Below are 26,400 nucleotides of genomic sequence, written 5' to 3'. Positions count from 1 at the left end.
GTACTGGTCTCCCAGGGACCGAAGTTACGCTGTTTCGTCCTTAAAACAACTCTGCGCTCCCGTGTCGCGTTGTCACAGGCTTTCCTCCCCCTTCCACCCGTCCAAAGAGCCCTGAGGCTGCTCTGACCGACACTTCGGTCACCCCGCTGAGTTCTGGGTCACAAGGCGAGACTGCGCTGCCCTGCGCTGCGGCCGTGCCGGAGCTCCTCCCTCTCCGGGGGGTTATAAGATTTGGCAGCGTCGGTCCCGTCGGCCCGCGCACCGGAGCGGTCTCGCCCAGCGGCTGCTCCCGCTGGCCGGGGAAGGTTCCCCCGGTGGGGAGAGGCGACCTGCGGCGTGCGGCTGCGCCGGGCGGCCCCCGGAGTGCGCGTGCGCGGCGGCGGCCCCGCGACCGGAGGACCGGCGGCCCATAGAGCGTGAGCTCGGAGGAGTGACGGGCATCTCCGGCGTTTATTAACGGTGCTGGTCGCTATAGTTACCGGGGGGGGGTGGGGGAGCGTGGGCCGGGCCGGAGGAGCCGCAGGGGCGGGCAGGGAGGCTGCAGGCAGCGACCCCTCCCTGTCCGGGGCCGGTGCTGGAGGAGGAGCCGGTGCGAGCCGAGGCAGGAGCGGGGCCGCGCGGCCGGGCGGCTGCGGGGAAAGGTGCGGCGGGACCGGGGGCGGAGGCCGCTCCGCGTCGGGGCCGGGCGGCGGCGGCGCTGCCCGGAGCCGCGCGGGGCTGCGCTCGGCCGGGCTTCCGGGTGCGCGGGCGGCGCGGCGGGAGCCGTAGTCACGTGCAGGGGGCTTCCGGTCGGCCATGTTGGCTCCCCGGGGCACGCCGGGAGCTGCAGTTTCTGCGCTCTCGGTTCCCCGCAGCCGCGGCGCTGGCGGGCGCGCGCGGCACGGCACAGCCCTCGGTACCGGCGCGGCCCCGCGGCGCGGCCCGAGACGCGGTTTTGTGGCGGTTTCCCGCGGGCTGCCCGCGGCTCCCCGAGACGCGGTGTGCCCCCCGGCCCGGGGGTGCGCATGCGCGGCCGCGGCGTCTCCCGGGAGTGCGCGTGCGCGGCGGAGGTGAGTGTTGGGGCTGCGGCCGGGCCGGTCCGCGGCAATAAGGGTCCCTGCCGCCTCCGTGCCCCCTCCCGAGGCCGCGCTGGGGCCGCGCGTGTCCGTTCCTGCCCCGGGGATGCCGCCGGCTGCGCCCAGCTCGGGCTGGCGTGGGGTGTCTCTGCCCGGCCTGGCGCTCCTCACGGCTCGGGGGCCGGAAGGGACGGGCGGAGCCGAGCCTTCCCGGCCGTGGGCAGCGGGGCGGGAGCCGCCGCGGCTGGAGCTGGAGGGGCCGGAGAAAGGGAAGGAAGGAGAACGTCAAGGGCATGTGGGCAGCAGCCGCCTCGCCCTGCAGGGGGAGAGCGCCTGCCTCTCCGGGTGAGCGAGGAGCCCTCTGCACAGTCCGCAGCGGGCCGGACCCAGGCGCGGAACGGCCGCGGAGCGAGCGAGCGAGGCTGCGTGTGTCGGAAGCCACGTCTTGTAAGAGCCGAGAGACACCCGCGTATTCTTTTAGGGGGAGGTCAGCCGGGCGAGTGGAGTTTCAGAAGAAGAGGAGGGGCAGGAGGAAGGAAGGAGAAAGAAGCATCTGACCTGTCCAGTTCTCCCGGCAGTGCCGGGAGCGAGAGCCGCGGTGAGTCCCGGGCCCTCGGGGCCCTGTCGCCCCCCTTGTATGTCCCAGTCCCTTCCCGCCCTTCTCTTTCCCATGCTGTGATTTTTTTTTCTTCTTCTCTATATCTTTTCTTTCTTTTCTTCTGCCTTGCTCCCCCTTCCTCTCTCACTTTCTCTCTCTTGTCTTGCTGCTCCCTTTTCTTTTTCTGTCTGCACTTCTGACTGCTTGTTCTGTACCTTTTGCATCACTCCTCAGTCCATTTCTCTCTCGATCCTTCCGTTCTGCTCCTCACTTCTCGGTTTCTCTCTCTTTCCTCTGTCCTACTCCTGCACGTAGTGTGTGATTGAATGAGGTTCTGTGTCTAGCAGGCCTCATCTCGTAAGAGCTGTGAGACACCTACATCTTCTCATAAGTGGAGGACAGCCAGGCACCTGGAGCTGTAGAAGAGGAAGGGAGAAGGCAAACAGAAGGAGGAGTCTGACCTGTCAAATTCTCCTGGCAGCGCGGAGAACTGCAGTAAGTCCCGAGCTCTTGGGCCCCTCTCATCCCTCTTGTGTGGCCTGGTCCCTCCCTGTCTTTCTCCTAGACTCCTCTCTTTCTGGTGCTGCTCAACTTTTTTTGCTCACCTGTATCTTCCGTCTTGCTTGGAGCATCTCCCTGTCCCCATCTTGTAGGTCTTCCCTTTCTCTGCCCTGTACCCTGCCGCTCTTGTTGCCTTTCTCCATCCCTCTCTGTCCAGCTCCCTGTTCCTATTGATGCCCCTTTCTTCTTCCTGCACCCGCTGCTATTCCCTGCGATCTCCATCTCTCTCTTTCCTGCTCCCTGTCCCCCGTTTTTCATTCCTACCTCCGTCCCTCATAGACTGTCTGGCCTTTTTCCTCGGTGTCTTTCTCTCTGGCTGACTCCCTTCTGCTGTTTTTCATTTCCTCCCTATCCATCTTGTTGCCCATCGCTCTTTTGTCTTCTCTCTCTCCATGTGTCGCTGTCTGTCTTCCAGTCACTGTTCTTTAATTCCTCCCTCTTCCCTGTAGCTTGCTGCTATTTTTTTTTTCCCTGTTCTCCATCATGCTCTGTCGGGTGCCCTGTCCCTGTTTATCAATTCCTCCCTCTGCCCTGCGGTCTGTCTCTTTTCACCATTTAATTTTTGCCTCGCTCTCTCTCTGTCTGGCTCCTTGTGCCGGGTTTGCGAATTCCTTCCTCTGTGCCCCGTACCCCCTGTGATCTTTGCTGCTTTGTGGCCTGTTTCTGGCTGGCGCTCTGTTACTATTCAGTAATTCCTCTCTCGATGCCTTGTAGTCTGTTGCTTTTGTCTTTTCTCCATCTCTCTGTCTCCCCTGTTTTAGAATACACCCCCCCACCCCCACCCCCACCCCCCTTCTTTCTGTATGCATCAGGATTAGTTTTTGGCTCCAGGTCTCTTTTTTTCTGTGTCTCTGTCCCTGTTTCCTAATTCTTCCTTCTCTGCCCTGTCACATGTAGCGATGTGATTTGTTTTGTGTTCCTTCCCATGGTTTGCTGTCCTGACTCCCCATCGCTGTTGCTTTTTCCTCCCTCTGTGCCCTGTTCTCTGGAGCTTTTTGGTCTTTCTTCCATCTTGCTTGGTCTAGCTCCCTGCTCCCCCCCTTTTTTTTTTTCCCCTCCATGTCTGTTGTGCCACCCATCCCAGCTTTTTTTTTTTTCTGCATCTCTATGCTGCTCCTCGTCCTTCTTTGTTGGTTTCTGTCCTGCTCCTCCTCCTTCTTTCTGCTGCCTGTTTTCTTCTCTCCCTGCTGCTTTTTTTTCTGCATATCCACGTTGGGTTCCCTGTCCCCATCCTCTCACCGCCCCATTGCTCATCTCTTGTTTTCTCTCTACCCCTGTACTAGTCAGCTAGCTGCCACCTTTCTTCTGTCTTCTTGTGTCCTGCATCTTGCTCCTCATGTTTGGCAGTTTCCAGCTCTGCCCTGCAGCTTGTTGCTCCAGGAACCGACTGACTGTTCCCGGCTGGACTGAGGAGCGTGGCTCCGGGAACAAGCGCCAAGGTGTGCCAGGGGCAGGGGCAGCATTAGGGGCCCTGAGCCCCGGAGCAGACTCACTCCCTTCTGGGACTTGTTCTGTGTGTGACTGAATAAACACTTGCTGGCTGCCGGCTGCCTTTTGTGCTTCCTTTGCCCCAGGTGAGGGGCTGGGAGGGGTGATGATGCTCTGTGGGGGTGGGTGATGGCCTCCAGCTGTGGGCTGGGGCTGGAGGGGCCCCAGGTGTGGGCAGTGAGGCTGATGGCAGCGGCCCCTCCCTGTAAAGGGCTTGCTCCGGGTGGAGGGGCGGGTGCTGCTGTTAAGAGCAAGGCAGCCGTCGGAGGGGTCGGTGTCAACCAAGGGAGGAGCAGAGCAGTCGCTGAGCATTGCTGGGCCCCGGCTGCACCGAGGGAGAAGGTGAGTGGAGCCGTGCCATCAGCTGGCAGCTCCTGGGGAGGATGGCGGTGCCTGCAGGGTGGCAGTGTTGGAGGTGGTGGCAGGGGCTGCCCCGAGCCGGTGGTGAGGCTTCTGGGTGCATTGGTGGGGGTTCGGAGGGGTGAGCAACGGTGTTGCTGCAGGGTCAGAAAGCAGAGAAAACTGCCTCTCGCAACCCAGCGGGAGCTGTGGTCCTGGCGTGTGGGGTTTCTGGCCAGCCGCGTTGGTTCCCTGGGTCACGCTGGGATGCGGGGTCTTACAGCGCTTGGCGTGCAGGCGGCCGTGCCGCGTTGGCCAGCGCGTGCCAGGAGCTGTAGGTTCTGCAGACTCGGCTGCCAGGCAGCCGCACCGCTCGTGGGCGCCCGTAGCGCGGCGCAGTCCTCGCTACCGCCGCGGCCCTTGTGGCGCAGCACGAGGGATAGTTTTGTTGCCGCTTTCACGTGGATTCCCGGGGGCTTCCAGCCGCTCCCCACCAAGCGTCGTGCCCGTTCCTCGAGAGCGTGTGCGCAGTGACGTGCCGCTCGGCCGCCGCTCGCGCGGGGGGTGGCGCTCGCCCGCGCTCACCGCCACTGCCTGGCAAACGCCACACGGTGCTGTCGGTGGGCGACACAGAGGTGGCCCCGTGCCCCACGCTGCCGCCCGCCAGCAACGTCAGGGCGATGCTCCGATGCCCGTGGGGGGGTGCGGCCACGCTCGGTGCCCCCTCCTGGTAAGGAAATGCCGCCGCCGCCCCACGTCACGCTGCCGGCGGGCGCTCGGTGCGCGAAGGGCAGGACTGCAGCGCCGGCCCCGCACAGGTGTGCGGCACCGCCAGAGCCGCCTTCCTGCTGCCGCAGCGTGAGGCTTGCTGGGCGTGATTCCTGGGGGTGGGCGAGGGCCGAGGCCGCCGGTGAGGCCGGCCCGCCCCTTTGGCAGGTGTGGGGGCCCCTCCTGCCCGCTGGCCACACGGCAGCGGTGGGGCAGGAAGCTTCACACCGCCTGCTGTGTCAGGCCTCGGCTCTCCTGGAGGTGATCCGGGCCGGGGGAGCCCCAGGGAGTTACCCGAGGGCTGGGACAGAGGCAGAGGGGAAGAAGATGGGTGTCCCCCGGGGGTTGGTGCTGGGTGCCTCCCCAGCTTGCCAGAGCTCCCCTTGAGCTGGCACTGGCCTCGCCCGCACCGTGTCCTGGCCCCAGGTCTCGCACCTCACCCTGAAGCCCGTCCCGTAGCCCCGGGTCACCCCCGAGCCCCGCGGGGATGGCGGCAAGCCGGCCCTTGGCGCCTCCGCAGGAGCCCCTGTGGAAGGGGGGCTCCGGCCAGGGGCGATCTATGGGAATAACGGCAGTCGCTTCACCTTCTCCCAGAGGCCTCACCGGGGCCGCGCTTGCCTGTTCCTTCCCTGGGGATGCTGTCGACTGGACCCACTTCAGAACTGTGTGGGGTTCTCTGCCTGCCCTTGTGCTCCTCGCAGCAGAGAGGTGAGAAGGGACAGGTCCCTGGGACGTTTTCTGGCTGTGGACAGGAGCTGTCACAGCTGAAGCTGGAGAGGCCTGAGAAAGGGAAAGAAGAAAATCAAGGGCATGTGGGCAGCAGCTGCCTTCCACTGCAGGAAGAGAGAGCCTGCCTCTCTGGGCGAGGAAGGAGCCCTCTGCACAGTCCGCAGGGCCGGACCACCAGCATGGGCCCAGGGTCTGTGCGCATCACCCGGAGTGTGGTACGGCCATGCAGGGAGGGAGCGAGGCTTCGTGTGCAGGAAGCTGTGTCTTGTAAGAGCTGAGAGACACCCGCGTGTTCTTTGAGGTGGAGGGCAGCTGAGCGACTGCACCTCCAGAAGAGGAAGGGAGGAGAGAAGGAGAAAGAAGGGTCTGAATTGGCAAATTTTTCTTGGCCGCGCCGAGAGCGACAGCTGCGGTGAGTCGCGGACCCTCGGGGCCTTGTTGTCCGTCTTGTATGTTTTGGGATCTCCCCTGGCCCCCTCTCTATCCCATGGTGCTGTGATGATTTTTTTTTTTTTTTTTTTTTCCCCCTGTACTTCTGCTCTCCTTCTTCCCTGCTCCCACTCCCTCTTGTGTCTTCTTCAGGCTTTCCCTTTTTCTTTTTTCTATATGCCTTGGTCCTGCTCCCTCTCCTTCCTTTTTGTCATCCTCTGTTTCTCTCCTGTAGCCTAGTGCTATTTTTTTCCTTTGCAATTCTTGGTCCAGATCAGCTTTGGGGTCTCTTTTTGCCCACAGCTTTCTCTGGCCTGTTCCCTGGCATTCTTATCCTCGCCGTGCCTGTCTGCCGCTCCATATCCCTGCCTCCCTATTTCCCTCCCTCCTTGTCTTCCTGCCTCTATGCTGTGACCTCGCTCATGCCTCCCCTGCTCCTGTATCTCCCTGTCCCCGTCCTCCACCCTGTTCACCTCGCCCTCTCTCAGACCTTCTGTGCTGCTCCCTGTCTCGACTGTTGATGGCTTCATCTCTCTCTCTTGTTCTCTCTTCCTGCCTTCTCTCATGTTCCACCTCTGTCCTCTCTGTTCCTCTTGTTGGTTCCAGGCCAGCATCCTACTGCCTGTCTCTCTCTTCCGCAGTCGTCTCCTGCTGTCCAGCTCCCTGTCGCTCACCTCTCTTCTAAATGCCTCCGTGCTGCCTCCTCTCCTTGCTGATCCCCCCGCCCTGCTCCCCATCGCTGCCTTGGCGCTCTTTCACCACACCACTCCTGCCCTAAAATACTCGCCCTGTAAATGCCGACCCCACCAATACTGCCCCCCCCCAGGCTCCCCACAGAAATGATCCCCTCAAATACCCTACCCTGAAACACTTCCTGTAAAATAGTCCCCTCTAAAAAGTCCCCCAGCAAATAATCACGTGGAAATGCTCTGACCTCAAAATATACCCCTGCAAAATAATACTCCTGCTGCCCCTGCACCCCCAGCGAAATAATATTTCCCCCCCCCCCCGAAATGATTGTCCCCCAATAATACTCCCCCACCCCTGCAAAATAACAATACTTCCGCCTGTGAAATACAGCTCCGCCACTGAAATGATACTGCTGTGAAAAATCCCCACCCCTCACGCCGCCCTTCCTTCCCCCGCCCACCCGGTAGAATAATACACCCTTCCAAATAATACTCGCCCAATAATACCCCCAGAAATATTACACCCACCCCCCCGTGGAATACTACTACCTCTCCCAGTGAAATAATGTACTCCTTTCCCCCCCCATAATGCTCTCTCTGCCCCCTGCTGAAGTAAGGCTCGCCCCCCCAAGCAAAATGACTCTTCTCCCATCATGTGAAATGTTGCTATCGCCCTGCAAAATAATACTCACCCAGTACTCCCACACACACAGACTGATGTAATGCTACCCCCAATAATATTCCCCCACCCGTACTCCACCCTCCCCCCCATTATAAAACTCTCTGCCCCCCAGAAATACGGTTTACCCCTGTCTGCACAAAATGCCTCCCCCCTGGTATAACACTCCCCCCCCAATATACAAATTACCTTTGAGATGAAGCAAGATAATGCTGCGCTCCTGCGAAATACCACTCCACCACGGCCTGCTAAATACATCTTCCCCCCACACCTCACAAAATAAGATACTTCTAAGGTCTGCTTCCCTGCAGTCTTTCAAACATTTTGGTGCTTCTGCCCTGATTTGGCCTCCAATTACTCTTAATTTCCGCTTTTTTTTCTGGCCTCCGCTTTTTTTTCTGGCCTCCGCTTTTTTTTCTGGCCTCCGCTTTTTTTTCTGGCCTCCGCTTTTTTTTCTGGCCTCCGCTTTGTTCCCGTCTCTTGCAGCTTTTCCGCACTCCCTTTATTCGTGCCTTGATGTGCTCTTTGCACAATCACACGGAATGACGGTTTTGAACCTGCTGAAGGCTCAGTCTCTCTGTTTTGCGGAGGAATCGCTCTGTAACTGTGGAGTCACAAGGCGGGTATGTTCATCCAGCGCCGGGCGCATGGGGGATCGCTCCACCACAAGCATGCGCGTGGTTTGCAGCTCCCGCCCGGCTGATCTGTCGCAGAATAGTGCACGTTCACAGAACGCCTGTACATACACATAGCCTACCCCCGCCTCCCCTCGCTCCTCACGGCAATCAGGTCTCCTCCCCTTGTGCCTGCGCCATGAGCTCTTCAAGTTCCGGGCAGGGGTTGCAAATTTCTGGGCAAGGGTTCTATAGATGAAGCACCTCTTCTTCCTCGCGGATGAACTTTTCACCCTGTTCCTCTGCGCAGCCTCAGTTGTTCCCTGGGCCCTGCCCAGACCGCCAGGCCAGTTTGTGCTGGAATCTCGGGTGATTTGTTGCTGGAACATACAACTTCAAGGACCAGAAGAAACTCCTCTTCAGGCTAGGAGATTGCAGCCTAGCGATGTGATCAGCACCTGGTATGTCTTTGCAAACAGCCCCATACGCCTCCTTTTGTTTTTGCACAAGTCTTGCACCATCAATCTTAAGATTATTTAGACTCCCCATCTTGTTGGAGAACGGCTTGCAGAGAGCAAGGCCATGGGTCCCTGCAGAAGCTGATTGCAGCCATCTGAGGTAAACAAAGGAAAAAACCCAGGGTACAGTTATGCCAAACAACAGACTGTTATGTTAACAAAGAGAGAAACTGAGGTACACAATGGCCTTGATGGTAAAAACAACCTTGGGAAAGGAGGCAGGCCAGAAGAGGGAAGATGTTGTGACATGTCTGAGATGCCACAGGGGGCTGGGATATTATAATGTAGCTTTTCACATGTATCCAGTAGATTTGTGAGTAGTGTGCATGATTATTGTAGAGTGCTTATATAAGGGGTGATTTTTTTCAGTAAAGCTGAAGCTTGCTCTATCATTCACATTGAATCGGCTGCTTGCTTCCTCCGCCCGCCACAAGTGGCGCACCGAACAGGGTTACCCGAACCCTGCTTTTCCACCTAACGGAACCCGGGAAGCGGCGGAACGGATTTTTCGGAGCTGGAAGGCGATAAGGTCGCTGCTGACGGCAGTAGACGTGTGCCATCTCCTAAAGCGTCGGGATTCGTAAGTCTGACATCGGGGCAGCTGGTCCGGCTTCAGGAGATTTTGGTGTCCGTGGATGGCTACCCCGGAATTGGCCGAATAGGGGTGAGACCCAGGAAAGGCCAGAGGAATTAAAGGCTGAATAGGGATTTGTTACCCAGGAAAAGCCTTCACTGGTGTCTGGCTACTTGATCGGACTTTGAGGAAGGTCGTCGAGCTGCACCAGGAATTTGTGGAATTTGTGGAATTTGAGGAATTGCTGCCCGGGCAGGAACGTGGAACGAGAGGTAGCCATTCAACTTTTACAGCGCTTTTTAGAAAAGCGGGGAGTAGGTCCGTTAAAAGACTTAGCCGCGCTGATTGGTCTGGGCAAGGCTAAGGGACACTTTAAAGAGCCAAATTTATTGTTTGAAGAAGCAGAATGGTGTGATAATCTTTTAGACCCTGATGCTGTAAATCCTGAAAAAGAATCTGGACTGTCTGGTCTGTATCCTCCTTTAATTGGGGATGATCCATAGATAAAACTGAGGCGAAAAAACCGTGAAAGTGAGGCGAAAAAAAAACTTTGGCGCAAGGGAATATGGACATTGCCAGAAAAATTCTTACTCCTGTAAGCTATGAGCCGAGTCATCAGCCACGTTGGGAAGAACGGCTTTTTTCTGTTATTAAAGATTTAAGCATTAATAAGAACGGGCTGCAAAACCTCAGACTACACCAGCTGTACTGGAGGCGACGGCTCAGGGATATCGATTGGCCCCATAAAAATTGGCTAACGCTTTTAAGAAGAAAAACCGGCATTCACGCCGGCACAGCACTCTACCTGGAAAACCGAGCGTGTGGATCTCCGTGCTCAGCGTTCGGAGCTGGCGGCGGCGGCCCGGGGCCTCCCCGACCCCACACCGCGGAGCGGCCGCCTGCGGCTGAGCCCGATCCCGCGCGCTCAGCACCCCCCACCCCCCCACCCCCCCCGCCAAAAGCGGCAGGGTTATGCAGCACAGGCTTTAGATGTGCTTAATGGAATCTTCGTATTTGTAATATTTGTCATTTTACGTTGTGAGTAATGAGTGTCAGGAGCTCCTCTGTGTAGTTGTGTGAGTGTGTGTGAGTGTGTGTGAGTGTGTGTGAGTGTGTGTGAGTGTGTGTGAGTGTGTGTGAGTGTGTGTGAGTGTGTGTGTGTGTGAGTGTGTGTGTGAGTGTGTGTGTGAGTGTGTGTGTGAGTGTGTGTGTGAGTGTGTGTGTGAGTGTGTGTGTGAGTGTGTGTGAGTGTGTGTGAGTGTGTGTGAGTGTGTGTGAGTGTGTGTGAGTGTGTGTGAGAGTGTGTGTGAGAGTGTGTGTGAGAGTGTGTGTGTGAGTGTGTGTGTGAGTGTGTGTGTGAGTGTGTGTGTGAGTGTGTGTGTGAGTGTGTGTGTGAGTGTGTGTGAGTGTGTGTGTGAGTGTGTGTGTGAGTGTGTGTGTGAGTGTGTGTGTGAGTGTGTGTGTGAGTGTGTGTGTGAGTGTGTGTGTGAGTGTGTGTGTGAGTGTGTGTGTGTGTGTGTGTGTGAGTGTGTGAGTGTGTGAGTGTGTGAGTGTGTGAGTGTGTGAGTGTGTGAGTGTGTGAGTGTGTGAGTGTGTGAGTGTGTGAGTGTGTGAGTGTGTGAGTGTGTGAGTGTGTGAGTGCGTGTGAGTGCGTGTGAGTGCGTGTGAGTGCGTGTGAGTGCGTGTGAGTGCGTGTGAGTGCGTGTGAGTGCGTGTGAGTGCGTGAGTGCGTGAGTGCGTGAGTGCGTGAGTGCGAGAGTGCGAGAGTGCGAGAGTGCGAGAGTGCGAGAGTGCGAGAGTGCGAGAGTGCGCGAGTGTGCGAGTGTGCCGCGGCCGCTGCAGCCGCGGAGTTCTCCGGCCAGGGAAGCGGCCGGCGAGGAACTGCAGGGTCCTAGTGCCCGCCCGCTGGGGCATCGGTGCTGCGGTTGGTTTGGGCTCAGTGCTCTCAGTGTCACAGGTGAAATACCTCCTCTAGCAGGAGGCAGTCATTCTGTGTTGATTGCTGTTTTGAATTTAGGCGCATACTCTGCGGGGAGAGTGCACCTCTGAACCATCTGCCTAATGGAAATATTGTTAAAAAATCATCTGCAACCTCACAGGGGTTGTTTGTTTTACCAGGGGTTGTAGATGCTGATTATGAAGAGAAAAATCAAAATCATGGTCTGTACCCCTGTGTTCTGTAACAAAAAAAAAAGTAAAAAATTGTTCAGCTTGTTAAAGAAGCTGCAATTACTCAGGATTTGGATCGGCAGGTACCCCTTAAATATTTTTGGACTAAAACAGTAACACAAGGTTAACTTCTGGTAAAATGTACTCTCGTTGAAGCTAAAAAGTCTGTCGAGCTGACAGGCATTTTAGATACTGGTGCAGATGTGACCATAATATCTGTGAGCAGATTGGCTGTTAGCCCTGGTACCTCAAATGCTTTTCAGGGTTGATGTCATGCTGTAACAATTTAAAGCAAGGATCTCATTCATGTAAGGGGCCCAGAAAATTGGGTAGCAAATATTAATCCATTTATATTGGAAAACCCCTATTGCATTTTGGGGTCGTAACTGTATGACTCAATGAGGAACTCAAATTGCATCAGATTTGTCTTAATAACCACTGTAGCACAACCCACCCTGAAACCCACCCTGACACTAACCTTGTGAACCGAATCACCTGTGTGTATTGTCCTGCAACAACTTAAAACTGTTATTAAGACTTTAAAAGTTTTACAGACACTGTTAGGAACCATAAATTAGATACAGCCGTGGGCCTAACTGATGTTGATCTGCATAGCTTATTTGATATTTTGTGAAAAGATCCTTCACTGACATCACCCAAAGTACTTACAGAGAAAGCAAAACAAGATCTTCCCCGTATAGCTAACAACCATCGCAGGTATACTGCATTCCCCCACAGGACAAACCATCGTAGAAAGAGCGCACCAGACCTTGAAAGTGCTTTTGCAAAAACAAAAGGGGGGAGAGATCTTGGCTCCAGGTCAACCGTTTGCTCTGCTGTAAAACGCATGCATTTCTTCCACCAGAATGTCAGAGCAACACAAAACCAGTTTTCTTTATCAAGGCATCCAGCTAAAAACATCACTGCAACTTGCCCTGAATACCAGAAAGACTCCATCTCTTCAAACCTTTTAAACATCTCCCCTGTGTTACAGGTGTCACCGGTATTGTGTCATTTTTCATCACAGATACCAGATCGACAAGAAGTCCAGAGCAAAGCTCAAGTGTTAACAAAAACCTAGAAAGGGGTAACTGGGAAGGACCATTTTCTTTAATAACCTGAGGAAGAGGTTATGCTTGTGTCTCCACAGGTCTCAGTCTCCAATGGTCACCGACAAGGTGTGTGCAACCACAGCTGAGGGTGAGAGGCAGCCAGCACTCAGGATCCAGCTGTGGGTGCTGTGAGTGCCCCTGTGCGGACAGTCTGCGGTCTCTTCGACTGATCTTTTAAGCAGAATGTCTGAGTAATGTTTGCTACTGCAACAGGACAAACTACACTACAGTTGCCAATTCTTTTAAGAGAAAATGCTAACAGTAACTGCAACTCCTTAATGAAATATATAGGCTTACTAGTCACTTGTGCAAGATGTAGTTTAGATAAAATATAGTTATTAATAAGGATAAGATGCTGTAAGAATGTACGTATTCCACTTTCTTTGTTTAGTAATATTAAGAGTTGAGAGCTCAAGTATTTAACCTTATTTAGAAACTCCCTTGGTTTTCCCCCTGGAGTAATGGCCAAGCTCCAGGTGGAACCCAACAGGAGGATGAAATCAGATGTTTCCGCTCAAAGGAAGTTGCCGGTTATTTTGGCCTGTTGATTTAGAGGCTGGACCTGCTTGCATCGACTTTGGATGCCTCACCTACGGATGGACGCATCACGTAGGGTTTCCAGTTTGTGAGGAAGGGCACTCTAAATTATCGCTGTATCCAGGGTTCCCTAGCAATTGCGGATCTGAATGTTAGTACCGTACTTTCCTTACTGTTTATTTTTGTACTATTTAGTCATATCCCTTAAATATGGATAGTAAAATTAGTCTTCTCTTTTTAATTAGAACTATTCTAAGTATGCTGTGTTTTGAAGTTTGTCTAACCCTTAATTGATACAGCTCTCAAACAAGTCTTGCAGGTGCCACAGCAAAACAAAGAAAGGGGAGGGCTGGAAGGCATCGCCCTCACACAACTTTTGACAAACAGCGAAGCTTTGATGAAGAACAGGCCTCGTAAGATAGATAAGAAACTGCAGAGTTGTGCCAAGGTGGCAGGGAAAGATCAATCAGGACAGTAGGCATTTTGCCTGGGCTTAGCAACTGCTGCCGACCCATCCCAGACCTGTTTGGTATGCCATTTGTACTGGTCATTATGGTTGGTAAAATCAGACAATCTGGCTGAGATGGCAAGGTGTGACTCCTTCAGCAGTACCGGTGAATAGCACTAGGTTTTGTAGTGATGTTTATACAATGAATTTACATCTTGAAGAAGGAAGAGGGTTTAATAATGATTTGACTAAAAGGTTACCAATTATTAGATGGTTAAAAAATGTTTTGTTTTTACATGGAATAACAGTTTAAATTGTCATTGTAATCCTTTTAATGATATTAACCTGTGTGTGGAAGTGTTTTATGAGAACGATGGACTGAACAATAAAAGGGGTCTGGATCACTCAAAAACAAAAAGGGGGATCTGTGGAATGCCTGGGAAACAGCGGACATGTTATGAGTGATCCAGACTGAGTGGCATCACTGTCATCAGGCTGTAGCTGTTGGGAAGAACACCGGCAAGGCCAAGAGGATGAGAAACTGCGTGAGTAGCAAAGAAATAAGGATGCCGGACTGTGGGAAATAAAATGTTTGCCTAACAGAAGAACTACGTGTGAACACCATAACGGGACCAACCATAGAGGGCGTGAAGGCTTGTGGACAGTGGTATAGAACCAATCCTAGTTTGTTTGCTTTCATGTGATTGCTCTTCGATAGTATGTGGGATGCTTTGTACTCGATAAGGTACCTTCGACAGTTTAAGGTGTGCTGTATTACAGAGTCGAGCTGCCATACACTTTCTTTTGCTTGCCCAGGGGCATGGATGTAAAGATTTTGATGGGATGTGTTGTTTTAATCTATCCGACCACAGTCAATTAATGCAAAACCAATTACAATGGATGAAGCAACGTTTACAAAAAACACAAGTGGTTGTCAATCCTTGAGACAAATGGTTACAATCTGTTTTTGGTCTGTCCCTATGGCTACAAGGTCTGTTACAAGAAGGATTGCGGTGATTAGGAATAGTACTATTGATTGTAGTAATTATTAAAATAGCATATAGTTGTATAATGACAAATATTAGTAAATTTATGCTTGTGCAGCCTGCACAAAAAGAAAAAGGGGGAATTGTTGGAGAACGGCTTGCAGAGAGCAAGGCCATGGGTCCCTGCAGAAGCTGATTGCAGCCATCTGAGGTAAACAAAGGAAAAAACCCAGGGTACAGTTATGCCAAACAACAGACTGTTATGTTAACAAAGAGAGAAACTGAGGTACACAATGGCCTTGATGGTAAAAACAACCTTGGGAAAGGAGGCAGGCCAGAAGAGGGAAGATGTTGTGACATGTCTGAGATGCCACAGGGGGCTGGGATATTATAATGTAGCTTTTCACATGTATCCAGTAGATTTGTGAGTAGTGTGCATGATTATTGTAGAGTGCTTATATAAGGGGTGATTTCTTTCAGTAAAGCTGAAGCTTGCTCTATCATTCACATCGAATCGGCTGCTTGCTTCCTCCGCCCGCCGCACCATCTCACTTTCCTAGTACAAACTCGTGCCCAGCTCCCGTGCCCTTCCCTTCTGCTCCGTGGGCCTTTCCCTTTCAGCTTGTAGCCCGTCCCGATCCCTCTCCCTTTCTCAATCTCTTGCTCTCTCATGCCTTCAATCCCTCTGTCTTCTTGACCGTCCCTTGCTCTCCCTCCTTCCCACCTTCCTTTCCCCCCACAGGTGATTTCTCTCTGTCTTTCTAGTCTCGACCCATCATTACCTCTCTTCCTCTGTCTTGCTCCGTGATCCTGTTTTGCTTCCAACATATGCCTGTAGATCCCCCCCCTTCCTTTTCTAAGTGATTTCACCGTCTCTAATTCCACCAGGGCCTCTCATCCCTTTTTGGCTATCCAGCCCTTTTCAAACACTAATGCCCATCAGAGCGTGCACCTCCTTCCGGCATCTCCGCTTTCCTGGCAGAAATTTGCCCTGTGGCGTCTAGGCCTCCACTTTCCTGCAGCCTGCCAGTCATTTTGTTCATTCCACCACATTTTGGCCTCTACTTTTTCCTGCCCTTCACTTACCCCAACTCTCCCTCCCTCCAGCAGCCTCCCTGCCTGCCTGCCTGCCTGCCTGCCTGCCTCCCTCCCTGCCTTCCTGCCTGCCTCCCTCCCTGCCTGCCTGCCTCCCTGCCTCCCTCCCTCCCTCCCTCCCTGCCTCCCTCCCTCCCTGCCTGCCTCCCTCCCTGCCTGCCTGCCTCCCTCCCTGCCTGCCTCCGGCAGCCTGCGTCCCTCCGCTTTCGGCACACCCCCCACGCGGAGAGGACAATGAGGACACTCGAGTTGACGGATGGGGACCGACCCCGAGCTTGGCAGCTTTTCTTAGGGTGAGGAGCCGAGTCCCTTCACCGTTTTGCTTTACGGGAGGGACCGGTTTCTCCCGTTCGCCCTCGGTGCCTGCGGGTCCGAGCCCCGCGGAGTGAGGAAGTGAAGGGTGCGGGCGGGCGGCCGCCGCGCCGGGGAGGGCGAGGGGGCGGGACCAGGGCGGGAACGGCGCGCGCCGACGTGAGGGGCGGAGCTTTCGCCTGAGGCGAAGGGCGGGAACGGCGCGCGCAGCAGTGAGGCGCCGCGCGGCCGCCTGAGAGGAGCGGGAGCGGCGCCCCCGGAAAAGGCTGCTCGGCGATCGGCGCCGCCTCGGCGGGGACCTCATCGGCTCGGCTCGGCTCGGGGCGGGCGGGGGTGGACCCGAGTCGCCTGTGGGGGGGCGAGCGCCATTGTCTGAGGGGCTCAGGAGAGTCCTGGACCCGCCAGGCGCGGCAAGGTGCCTGGAGCAGACGAGTGCCCGGCGCGGTCGTCCCTGCAGGAAGTGCTGGAGCAGCGGCTCTGGTGAGAAAAGCCGATCTGTGAGGTTTTTTTCGGGGGGGAAGGGGGGGTTGGAGGGCGGCCGGGGTTCGGGTGGTGCTGTGGACACTTCTCGCCGGGGACCGGCGTCCTTCTCAGACCTGACGGCACACTCCTGCCCTTGCAGCAGCTGGTGGCGGAGAAGGGAGAGATGTCCACTGCGTGTGGAAGGACCTGCGAGGCAAGAGCGAGCGGGAGGAGCAGCGGAGGAAGTCTGGGCAGCAAGAGGAAAGAGAAGGGCGCTCTGAACAAAGCGCCGCTGTGAGGGGCGGAGCGGTCGCCTGAGGGGGACCTGCCCGGGGAAGGGGCGAGCAGGAGTCGAACCTGCCTGGGGAAGTACCGGATCGACTTGGGAACGGGGGGGGGGGACGGGACGGGAGCCGCCTTGGAGAGGGGGTCGGTGTCGTCGCCTCGGCGGGGGGGGAGCAGTGTCGTCGCCTCGGCTGGGGAGGGGGGGGGGTGCAATGTCGTCGCCTCGGCGGGGGAGGGGGGGGGAGCAGTGTCGTCGCCTCGGCGGGGGGGGGGGGGTGGAGCAGTGTCGTCGCCTCGGCGGGGGAGGGGGGGGAGCAGTGTCGTCGCCTCGGCGCGGGGGAGGGGGGGGAGCAGTGTCGTCGCCTCGGCGGGGCAGGGGGGGGGAGCAGTGTCGTCGCCTCGGCGGGGGGGGGGGGGTGGAGCAGTGTCGTCGCCTCGGCGGGGGAGGGGGGGGGAGCAGTGTCGTCGCCTCGGCGCGGGGGAGGGGGGGGAGCAGTGTCGTCGCCTCGGCGGGGCAGGGGGGGGGAGCAGTGTCGTCGCCTCGGCGGGGCAGGGGGGGGGAGCAGTGTCGTCGCCTCGGCGGGGGGGGGGGGGAGCAGTGTCGTCGCCTGGTGGGGGGAAGTGGGGTGGTGTCATCACCTGGGGGGGGGAGTGTCGTCAACGGCGGGGGGTGGGGGAGCGGAGCTTCCTCAGGACCGGTGAGAGGGGACTGGAGCTGCCTGAGGAGGGACGGCCATCGCCTCAGGGGCGGTGGAGGGTCCAAGCCTCGCTGAACGCGGCCAGGAGCCCGGAGGAGAAAAGCGCCCGTCGTAGACATCCCTGCAGGAAGTGCTGGAGCATGGACTGGGTGAGGAAAGCCAATCTGTGAGTTTTTTTCGCAAGGAGGGGGGATGGTGGTGGTGGTGGGAGGGCGGCCGGGGTTCGGGTGGTGCTGTGGCCAGCTCTCGCCGGGGACCAGCATCGCTCTCGGACCTGACGGCATCCTCCTGCCCTTGCAGCAGGCGGCGGAGCGGCGTGGAGGTCTCCGTCCTGTACCGCTGCAGGCCAAGAGGGAGTGGGACGAGGCGCGGAGGAAGTCTGGGCAGCAAGAGGAGGAAGGAGAAGGGCGCTCTGGGCAAAGGGACCTCCCTGTCACCGGGGCTGTGGTCGCACCAGCGTGTCGCCAGGACCTTCGGTGCCCTGGCCGGCTTTGTGCCGGGTGACCCCCCTGTAAGCAGGGCTCGGGTCTTTGGGTTTTTGCCGGCCTTTTGCCACGTCACCCCGTGGTCAGGCTGCCGGGCAGGTGGCAACCCTCTAAGGGGGGTGAGCGGCGCCGTCTCTGCGGCCGGGGCGGGAAGCGGAGCTCCTGAAGCGCGCCGTGGTGGTGAGCCGCAGCCAGGCCGGCCGGCCTGTAACTTGGGCGCGGGGGGGGGCCTGGCAGCGGGGCCGGGGCCTCTGCTCTGTCCTCCGGGTGGGGGAGCTGGCGCCTGGCTGCGCCTTCCTTCCGAGCACCAGCTCCTCGAGAAGCAAGACAAGGCATCGTGAAGGAGCTGCGAGGCCAGAGCGAGGGAGAGGAGGAGCGGCGGGCTGAAGAGAGGGCTGGGGGGAGAGGCGGGAGCTCAGGGCAAAGGGGCCTCCCCACGGCACCGTTGCCGGCACCTTTGGTGTCCTGGCCGGCGCTGCGCCGGGTGACCTCCCTGTAAGCAGGGCTCGGGTCTCTGGCCTTTTGCCCCCTTGCCCCGACGGTTTGGCTGCCCGGAGAGAGGGGCGAGCCTGTAAGGAGAGAGCGGCACCGTCCCCGCACCGAGGGGCAAATGGGGCTCTCTGGCCCCCAAGCCCGCCCTGTAGGCAGGGGAGGGCTGTTTCCCCGGCCCTGGCGGCTTTCTGCCTGCTGGCGGCCTGGCCAGCGTGACCCCCTGGAGTCGGGGTGCGTCGCGGCACTTGTCCCTTGGTCCCCCGCGAAGCCCCGTGGCACGTTGAGTCCCTCTGGGCTCCGTGCGTCCGGGGGGTCAGGTCCGAGGCTCTGCTCTCTTGCTCGCGGGAGGGGACGGCTCCCCAGACATTGGCTGCACAGAGCTCGCTCTCTCTCCTGGGAAGTTTTCTTTCCCCAGTCCGTGTCCGTGTGCCTGCCTGTGTCCGCGTCGGTGCGAGTGAGCGAGTGAAGGAGCTTCTTGTTTAGGCCCCTGTTGAAATCGCTGCAGCGTACTTAGCTTAAACTTCCCGGGAGGGAAAGAGGGGCTCTGTGCAGCAACAGGGGGTCGGTCCCCGCTGAGCCCGCGAGCGGAGGGCGAGTCCCGGCTGGCCCCTCCTTTCCAAGGACGGAGCCAAGCCGCGCGGTCGTAGCACGGCCGACGCGTGACCCGCCCGCTCTCTGGGCCTGGGTGGCTGCCTGTCCTGCTGGCGACCTGCCAGCGTGCCGGCCCCGTACTCGGGGCGAGTGCCACGAGCCGTGGAGCCCTCTGACCCGACGGCCCTGTAAGCAGGGTTGTGCCCGTCCCCCGCCCTCGGCAGGAGGAGCGGGTAGCGAGCGGGCGTCTGCGGCCCCCGGCCTTCGAGGGCAAAGGCTCGGCAGTTGTGTCCCCTTCACCGAGAACCGCGGTAGCCTCTAGAAACGCAGGGAACGGCCCTGAGCCAAGTACCTGCCCCAGAGTCCTCGAGACCCTCCCAGAGTTGCCCAGGACGCTCTTGTCCCACAGCAGCCGTGGTGACAGGGAGGGCCCTTTGCCCGCAGCCCCTTTCTCTTTCCCCGGTTTCAGCGTGCCGCTCCTCCTCTCGCTTGCCCTCGCCTCGTAGTTTCTTCCGCAGGCCACGGATGCCTCTTCCTTCTGTCTTCTCCGGGAGCTGGTGCCTGGAAGGATGGCGCGGTCGGGCGCCAGCTCCTCTGCCTGGACGACGGGGAAGCCGGCCGCCTGAGGGACCTTCCCTCAGCGTGCTCTGGCCCCCGGCCCTCCCTCCTGCCCCCTGCCCCGGCCTGAGCCGCCTCAGACCCCATTTTCTCACCTGGTGGTGCCCGGCGGCCTGGGGGCTTAAAGCATAGAGGGAGAGGGGACAGGGGTACGGCAGGGCAGGGGGAGATTTAGGGGGACAGGCAGCACGGGTGGGCCTCAGCCGCCAGCCCCTTGCAACCAGCTGCTCCGCAGTGACGCGGCAGCTTCTCCCAAGCGATGAGGAACCCCCCTCGGGAAGTTCTGCTTCCCCAGCCCCCAGAACCTCTTGGGAAAGGGCCGCTGCTGCCGATTCACCTGCCTTCAGGGCAGACAGCGCCCAGCACTCTCGATAGTGCTTGGCTGGCGCCTTGTGTGGGGTGGCGGCCCTGTTAGCGGGGTGCGGGTCAGGGCGCCCCTGTAGCGGAGAGGAGGGGCCTCGTGGGCCTTTGGGACCGGGGCTGCCCTGTAAGTCGGGGCCTGGCCCGTGCCCTGCAGTCCCGGGCACTTTGCAGTCCCGGCAGCGGCTCGAGCCCCCTGTAAGCAGGGGCGCAGCCTCGGTGGCCGCCGCTCTGCATGCCCAGCTCCGTTTGCCCAGAGTGCCCGACTCCGAGCCCAGCTCCAGCGCCCGCCGCGACTCCACGTGTGGCAGCACCGGAGCACCGATTGGGTAAGAAAAGCCGATCTGTGAGGTTTTTTCGGGGGGGCGGGGGTATAGGGCTGTGTGAGGGCGGCCGGTGTTCAGGTGGTGCTGTGGCCAGCTCTCACCCAGGACCGTCGTCGCTCTCAGACCTGATGGCATTCTCCTGCTCTTGCAGCAGTTGGTCGTGGAGAAGAAGGGAGAGACATCCACCGCGTGCAGAAGGACCTGCGAGGCAAGAGCGAGCGGGAGGAGTAGCGGCAGCGGTCCGGCAAAGAGGCGAGAGAAAGCCTTCCTGGGCAGGGGATCTCCCTGTCACCTGGGCTGTGGTCGCCTCCAGCGTCCCTGCCCCTTTGGGGATGTTTTCTTTGCCTCGTGAGCAAGTACTCGGCTCTTGGTAGTTCTCCAGTTTTAGAACCTGCTCCCATTCCACCTGACGATGACCCAACTTCCTGAAGTTTTCTCAAAACTCCTTTCTGTACTTGGATGTGGCTGCACCAGCCGTGGGGAGCGGGAGGGCTCTGCAGCCACCCGCAGCGCCCTTTGAGGCTGCGTGGGATGCCGGGGGAAGAGCAGTCGGGAGCAGGGTTTTGGAGGTGGATTCCCCTGCTCTGAGTGCTTCTCTTTCCGCACCTGTACGGGGAAGGAAGCGGCTGGATCTCAGCCTCTGGAGGAGCACGTTCCTCTTCCCTGCCCCAAAAGGGCGTTTGTGCCCACCCTTTCCCCATCTGTTCAGTGCCGGGGGTGCTCAGTCAGATGCTTTCTCCAACTGCGTGTTCCCCATTTAGCTCCTTTTCTGCCCAACTCGGCTTTAACCGCTGCCTGCCACGTGGCGCTGCGCGTGGGATTTGAACCTTTGGCAGCCGCTGGAATGTTTGCGGCGTGTGTTGGTCCTGGCTGCTTGCAAGGGGACTCTCGGGGTGAAGCGCTAAGGCTTGGACAATAGGGCCAAGCCAGAGTTGACCTGTAGACGAGTCCTGTGTATTTTATAACTGTTAACCATTGTGCTAACAGGTATTTTACTAAGTGATAACCAACCACCTATTCCGATGTAAAAAGTGGAAGTATTGAAGCCTGAACAACAGGCCCTGAGCCGAAGCTGCTCACTCAGTATGTCATCGTTAGTGAAACAGGTGTGGAAGACGTGGCTCTCTTGAATGTACATTTATCTTTCTTTGCGTGGGGATAAAATAACCGGGTCGTGGAGACCGTAGTCTGGCCCTGTGGCCTGACGTGAGCCCTTGCACCTAGTCTGCCTGGGTAAGCAGAGGAGCTCCCTTAGCTTCTCCCCTGAGCCCTGGCCAGGCTCCGGGGGAATCTAATGTGAGATTGAAACCAGATATTTCCGCTCCAAACCAAGGTGCCAGCTCTTCTGGCTTGCCGATTTTGGGGTATAGAAGGGTGGACCCGCTCACAGCGACTTTGGAGGCCTCAGCTACGGGTGGACGCACCGCGTAGGGTTTCCCACTTGCCGGGAAAGGCTCTGCAAACCCTCGCTGTAACCGGGGCTGCCTGCGGGTCTGGGTGATGGCAACGGGTGCAGGTGCTGAGGGATCTTTTTTTAATCGCTGTTCCCTCTCTCTCAGGCAGTCAGGATTTGATGCGTTACCCTGTATTTTCCTGTCTGTGTGAGTGCACTATTCCGTCTTTCCTGACTGCGTGTTTTCCATATTCTTCTGTTATTTAGTTATTTCTAATAAAATACGCCTGCTCCTTTCACTCCGGTGTCTGAGTTGAATTGATATCCCTAATCAGCAAAACGGGGGGAGATGAGGGGGCGCTTTCCAGAGCCGAGGTCGGTGTCGGTTTGGCTTTGGGCTGAGCTGTAGCCGCCGCGGCGCTAGTTCCTGGCAAGGGGACGGACGGGGGAGCTGTCGGGGCCAGAGCTGCCGTAAATATAATCAGACAGCTTGCTCGGGTTCTCCAGCTCCTAGCGTACGCTCCAGAAGAGCGGCTGAACGCGGGCAGAAATGTTCCTGGATCTATCTGGGTTTTTTTAAAAAACTATTTCTGCTATCACCAGGATTTGAAAAACTAAATTGGAAAATGTGAGTTTAGGAAAAATATCTAACAATACGTGTGCTTTTAATAGTTACTGTACTGGTCTCCCAGGGACCGAAGTTACGCTGTTTCGTCCTTAAAACAACTCTGCGCTCCCGTGTCGCGTTGTCACAGGCTTTCCTCCCCCTTCCACCCGTCCAAAGAGCCCTGAGGCTGCTCTGACCGACACTTCGGTCACCCCGCTGAGTTCTGGGTCACAAGGCGAGACTGCGCTGCCCTGCGCTGCGGCCGTGCCGGAGCTCCTCCCTCTCCGGGGGGTTATAAGATTTGGCAGCGTCGGTCCCGTCGGCCCGCGCACCGGAGCGGTCTCGTCCAGCGGCTGCTCCCGCTGCCCGGGGAAGGTTCCCCCGGCGGGGAGAGGCGACCTGCGGCGTGCGGCTGCGCCGGGCGGCCCCCGGAGTGCGCGTGCGCGGCGGCGGCCCCGCGACCGGAGGACCGGCGGCCCGTAGAGCGCGAGCTCGGAGGAGTGACGGGCATCTCCGGCGTTTATTAACGGTGCTGGTCGCTATAGTTACCGGGGGGGGGGGGGGAGCGTGGGCCGGGCCGGAGGAGCCGCAGGGGCGGGCAGGGAGGCTGCAGGCAGCGACCCCTCCCTGTCCGGGGCCGGTGCTGGAGGAGGGGCCGGTGCGAGCCGAGGCAGGAGCGGGGCCGCGCGGCCGGGCGGCTGCGGGGAAAGGTGCGGCGGGACCGGGGGCGGAGGCCGCTCCGCGTCGGGGCCGGGCGGCGGCGGCGCTGCCCGGAGCCGCGCGGGGCTGCGCTCGGCCGGGCTTCCGGGTGCGCGGGCGGTGCGGCGGGAGCCGTAGTCACGTGCAGGGGGCTTCCGGTCGGCCATGTTGGCTCCCCGGGGCACGCCGGGAGCTGCAGTTTCTGCGCTCTCGGTTCCCCGCAGCCGCGGCGCTGGCGGGCGCGCGCGGCACGGCACAGCCCTCGGTACCGGCGCGGCCCGAGACGCGGTTTTGTGGCGGTTTCCCGCGGGCTGCCCGCGGCTCCCCGAGACGCGGTGTGCCCCCCGGCCCGGGGGTGCGCATGCGCGGCCGCGGCGTCTCCCGGGAGTGCGCGTGCGCGGCGGAGGTGAGTGTTGGGGCTGCGGCCGGGCCGGTCCGCGGCAATAAGGGTCCCTGCCGCCTCCGTGCCCCCTCCCGAGGCCGCGCGTGTCCGTTCCTGCCCCGGGGATGCCGCCGGCTGCGCCCAGCTCGGGCTGGCGTGGGGTGTCTCTGCCCGGCCTGGCGCTCCTCACGACTCGGGGGCCAGAAGGGACGGGCGGAGCCGAGCCTTCCCGGCCGTGGGCAGCGGGGCGGGAGCCGCCGCGGCTGGAGCTGGAGGGGCCGGAGAAAGGGAAGGAAGGAGAACGTCAAGGGCATGTGGGCAGCAGCCGCCTCGCCCTGCAGGGGGAGAGCGCCTGCCTCTCCGGGTGAGCGAGGAGCCCTCTGCACAGTCCGCAGCGGGCCGGACCCAGGCGCGGAACGGCCGCGGAGCGAGCGAGCGAGGCTGCGTGTGTCGGAAGCCACGTCTTGTAAGAGCCGAGAGACACCCGCGTATTCTTTTAGGGGGAGGTCAGCCGGGCGAGTGGAGTTTCAGAAGAAGAGGAGGGGCAGGAGGAAGGAAGGAGAAAGAAGCATCTGACCTGTCCAGTTCTCCCGGCAGTGCCGGGAGCGAGAGCCGCGGTGAGTCCCGGGCCCTCGGGGCCCTGTCGCCCCCCTTGTATGTCCCAGTCCCTTCCCGCCCTTCTCTTTCCCACGCTGTGATTTTTTTTTCTTCTTCTCTATATCTTTTCTTTATTTTCTTCTGCCTTGCTCCCCCTTCCTCTCTCACTTTCTCTCTCTTGTCTTGCTGCTCCCTTTTCTTTTTCTGTCTGCACTTCTGACTGCTTGTTCTGTACCTTTTGCATCACTCCTCAGTCCATTTCTCTCTCGATCCTTCCGTTCTGCTCCTCACTTCTCGGTTTCTCTCTCTTTCCTCTGTCCTACTCCTGCACGTAGTGTGTGATTGAATGAGGTTCTGTGTCTAGCAGGCCTCATCTCGTAAGAGCTGTGAGACACCTACATCTTCTCATAAGTGGAGGACAGCCAGGCACCTGGAGCTGTAGAAGAGGAAGGGAGAAGGCAAACAGAAGGAGGAGTCTGACCTGTCAAATTCTCCTGGCAGCGCGGAGAACTGCAGTAAGTCCCGAGCTCTTGGGCCCCTCTCATCCCTCTTGTGTGGCCTGGTCCCTCCCTGTCTTTCTCCTAGACTCCTCTCTTTCTGGTGCTGCTCAACTTTTTTTGCTCACCTGTATCTTCCGTCTTGCTTGGAGCATCTCCCTGTCCCCATCTTGTAGGTCTTCCCTTTCTCTGCCCTGTACCCTGCCGCTCTTGTTGCCTTTCTCCATCCCTCTCTGTCCAGCTCCCTGTTCCTGTTGATGCCCCTTTCTTCTTCCTGCACCCGCTGCTATTCCCTGCGATCTCCATCTCTCTCTTTCCTGCTCCCTGTCCCCCGTTTTTCATTCCTACCTCCGTCCCTCATAGACTGTCTGGCCTTTTTCCTCGGTGTCTTTCTCTCTGGCTGACTCCCTTCTGCTGTTTTTCATTTCCTCCCTATCCATCTTGTTGCCCATCGCTCTTTTGTCTTCTCTCTCTCCGTGTGTCGCTGTCTGTCTTCCAGTCACTGTTCTTTAATTCCTTCCTCTTCCCTGTAGCTTGCTGCTATTTTTTTTTTCCCTGTTCTCCATCATGCTCTGTCGGGTGCCCTGTCCCTGTTTATCAATTCCTCCCTCTGCCCTGCGGTCTGTCTCTTTTCACCATTTAATTTTTGCCTCGCTCTCTCTCTGTCTGGCTCCTTGTGCCGGGTTTGCGAATTCCTTCCTCTGTGCCCCGTACCCCCTGTGATCTTTGCTGCTTTGTGGCCTGTTTCTGGCTGGCGCTCTGTTACTATTCAGTAATTCCTCTCTCGATGCCTTGTCGTCTGTTGCTTTTGTCTTTTCTCCATCTCTCTGTCTCTGTTTCCCCTGTTTTAGAATACACCCCCCCACCCCCACCCCCCTTCTTTCTGTATGCATCAGGATTAGTTTTTGGCTCCAGGTCTCTTTTTTTCTGTGTCTCTGTCCCTGTTTCCTAATTCTTCCTTCTCTGCCCTGTCACATGTAGCGATGTGATTTGTTTTGTGTTCCTTCCCATGGTTTGCTGTCCTGACTCCCCATCGCTGTTGCTTTTTCCTCCCTCTGTGCCCTGTTCTCTGGAGCTTTTTGGTCTTTCTTCCATCTTGCTTGGTCTAGCTCCCTGCTCCCCCCCTTTTTTTTTTTTCCCCTCCATGTCTGTTGTGCCACCCATCCCAGCTTTTTTTTTTCTGCATCTCTATGCTGCTCCTCGTCCTTCTTTGTTGGTTTCTGTCCTGCTCCTCCTCCTTCTTTCTGCTGCCTGTTTTCTTCTCTCCCTGCTGCTTTTTTTTCTGCATATCCACGTTGGGTTCCCTGTCCCCATCCTCTCACCGCCCCATTGCTCATCTCTTGTGTTCTCTCTACCCCTGTACTAGTCAGCTAGCTGCCACCTTTCTTCTGTCTTCTTGTGTCCTGCATCTTGCTCCTCATGTTTGGCAGTTTCCAGCTCTGCCCTGCAGCTTGTTGCTCCAGGAACCGACTGACTGTTCCCGGCTGGACTGAGGAGCGTGGCTCCGGGAACAAGCGCCAAGGTGTGCCAGGGGCAGGGGCAGCATTAGGGGCCCTGAGCCCCGGAGCAGACTCACTCCCTTCTGGGACTTGTTCTGTGTGTGACTGAATAAACACTTGCTGGCTGCCGGCTGCCTTTTGTGCTTCCTTTGCCCCAGGTGAGGGGCTGGGAGGGGTGATGATGCTCTGTGGGGGTGGGTGATGGCCTCCAGCTGTGGGCTGGGGCTGGAGGGGCCCCAGGTGTGGGCAGTGAGGCTGATGGCAGCGGCCCCTCCCTGTAAAGGGCTTGCTCCGGGTGGAGGGGCGGGTGCTGCTGTTAAGAGCAAGGCAGCCGTCGGAGGGGTCGGTGTCAACCAAGGGAGGAGCAGAGCAGTCGCTGAGCATTGCTGGGCCCTGGCTGCACCGAGGGAGAAGGTGAGTGGAGCCGTGCCATCAGCTGGCAGCTCCTGGGGAGGATGGCGGTGCCTGCAGGGTGGCAGTGTTGGAGGTGGTGGCAGGGGCTGCCCCGAGCCGGTGGTGAGGCTTCTGGGTGCACTGGTGGGGGTTCGGAGGGGTGAGCAACGGTGTTGCTGCAGGGTCAGAAAGCAGAGAAAACTGCCTCTCGCAACCCAGCGGGAGCTGTGGTCCTGGCGTGTGGGGTTTCTGGCCAGCCGCGTTGGTTCCCTGGGTCACGCTGGGATGCGGGGTCTTACAGCGCTTGGCGTGCAGG

At 58.4% G+C, this 26,400-nt stretch overlaps 2 long non-coding RNA genes across 4 annotated transcripts; both read left to right on the top strand.

Annotated features, from left to right (window-relative positions):
- The first annotated feature begins 421 nt into the window (after positions 1-421).
- Positions 422-3,711, top strand: LOC141961252 (uncharacterized). Of its 2 annotated transcripts, none has more exons than XR_012633753.1 (4): positions 422-459; positions 1,537-1,653; positions 2,001-2,148; positions 3,562-3,711. It is a non-coding gene; the product is annotated as an uncharacterized LOC141961252 (long non-coding RNA). The 2 variants fall into 2 exon arrangements; XR_012633752.1 differs by lacking the exon at positions 422-459 and adding an exon at positions 1,057-1,400.
- An 18,754-nt stretch (positions 3,712-22,465) lies between these two features.
- LOC141961251 (uncharacterized) lies at positions 22,466-25,714 on the top strand. Of its 2 annotated transcripts, none has more exons than XR_012633750.1 (4): positions 22,466-22,546; positions 23,599-23,715; positions 24,063-24,210; positions 25,623-25,714. It is a non-coding gene; the product is annotated as an uncharacterized LOC141961251 (long non-coding RNA). The 2 variants fall into 2 exon arrangements; XR_012633751.1 differs by lacking the exon at positions 22,466-22,546 and adding an exon at positions 23,144-23,462.
- The last annotated feature ends 686 nt before the right edge of the window (positions 25,715-26,400 follow it).

This window comes from Athene noctua, chromosome 5 (genome assembly GCF_965140245.1).
Source record: "Athene noctua chromosome 5, bAthNoc1.hap1.1, whole genome shotgun sequence".
In the NCBI taxonomy this organism is placed as follows: domain Eukaryota; kingdom Metazoa; phylum Chordata; class Aves; order Strigiformes; family Strigidae; genus Athene; species Athene noctua.
This window is presented reverse-complemented; position numbering and strand designations above follow the sequence as displayed.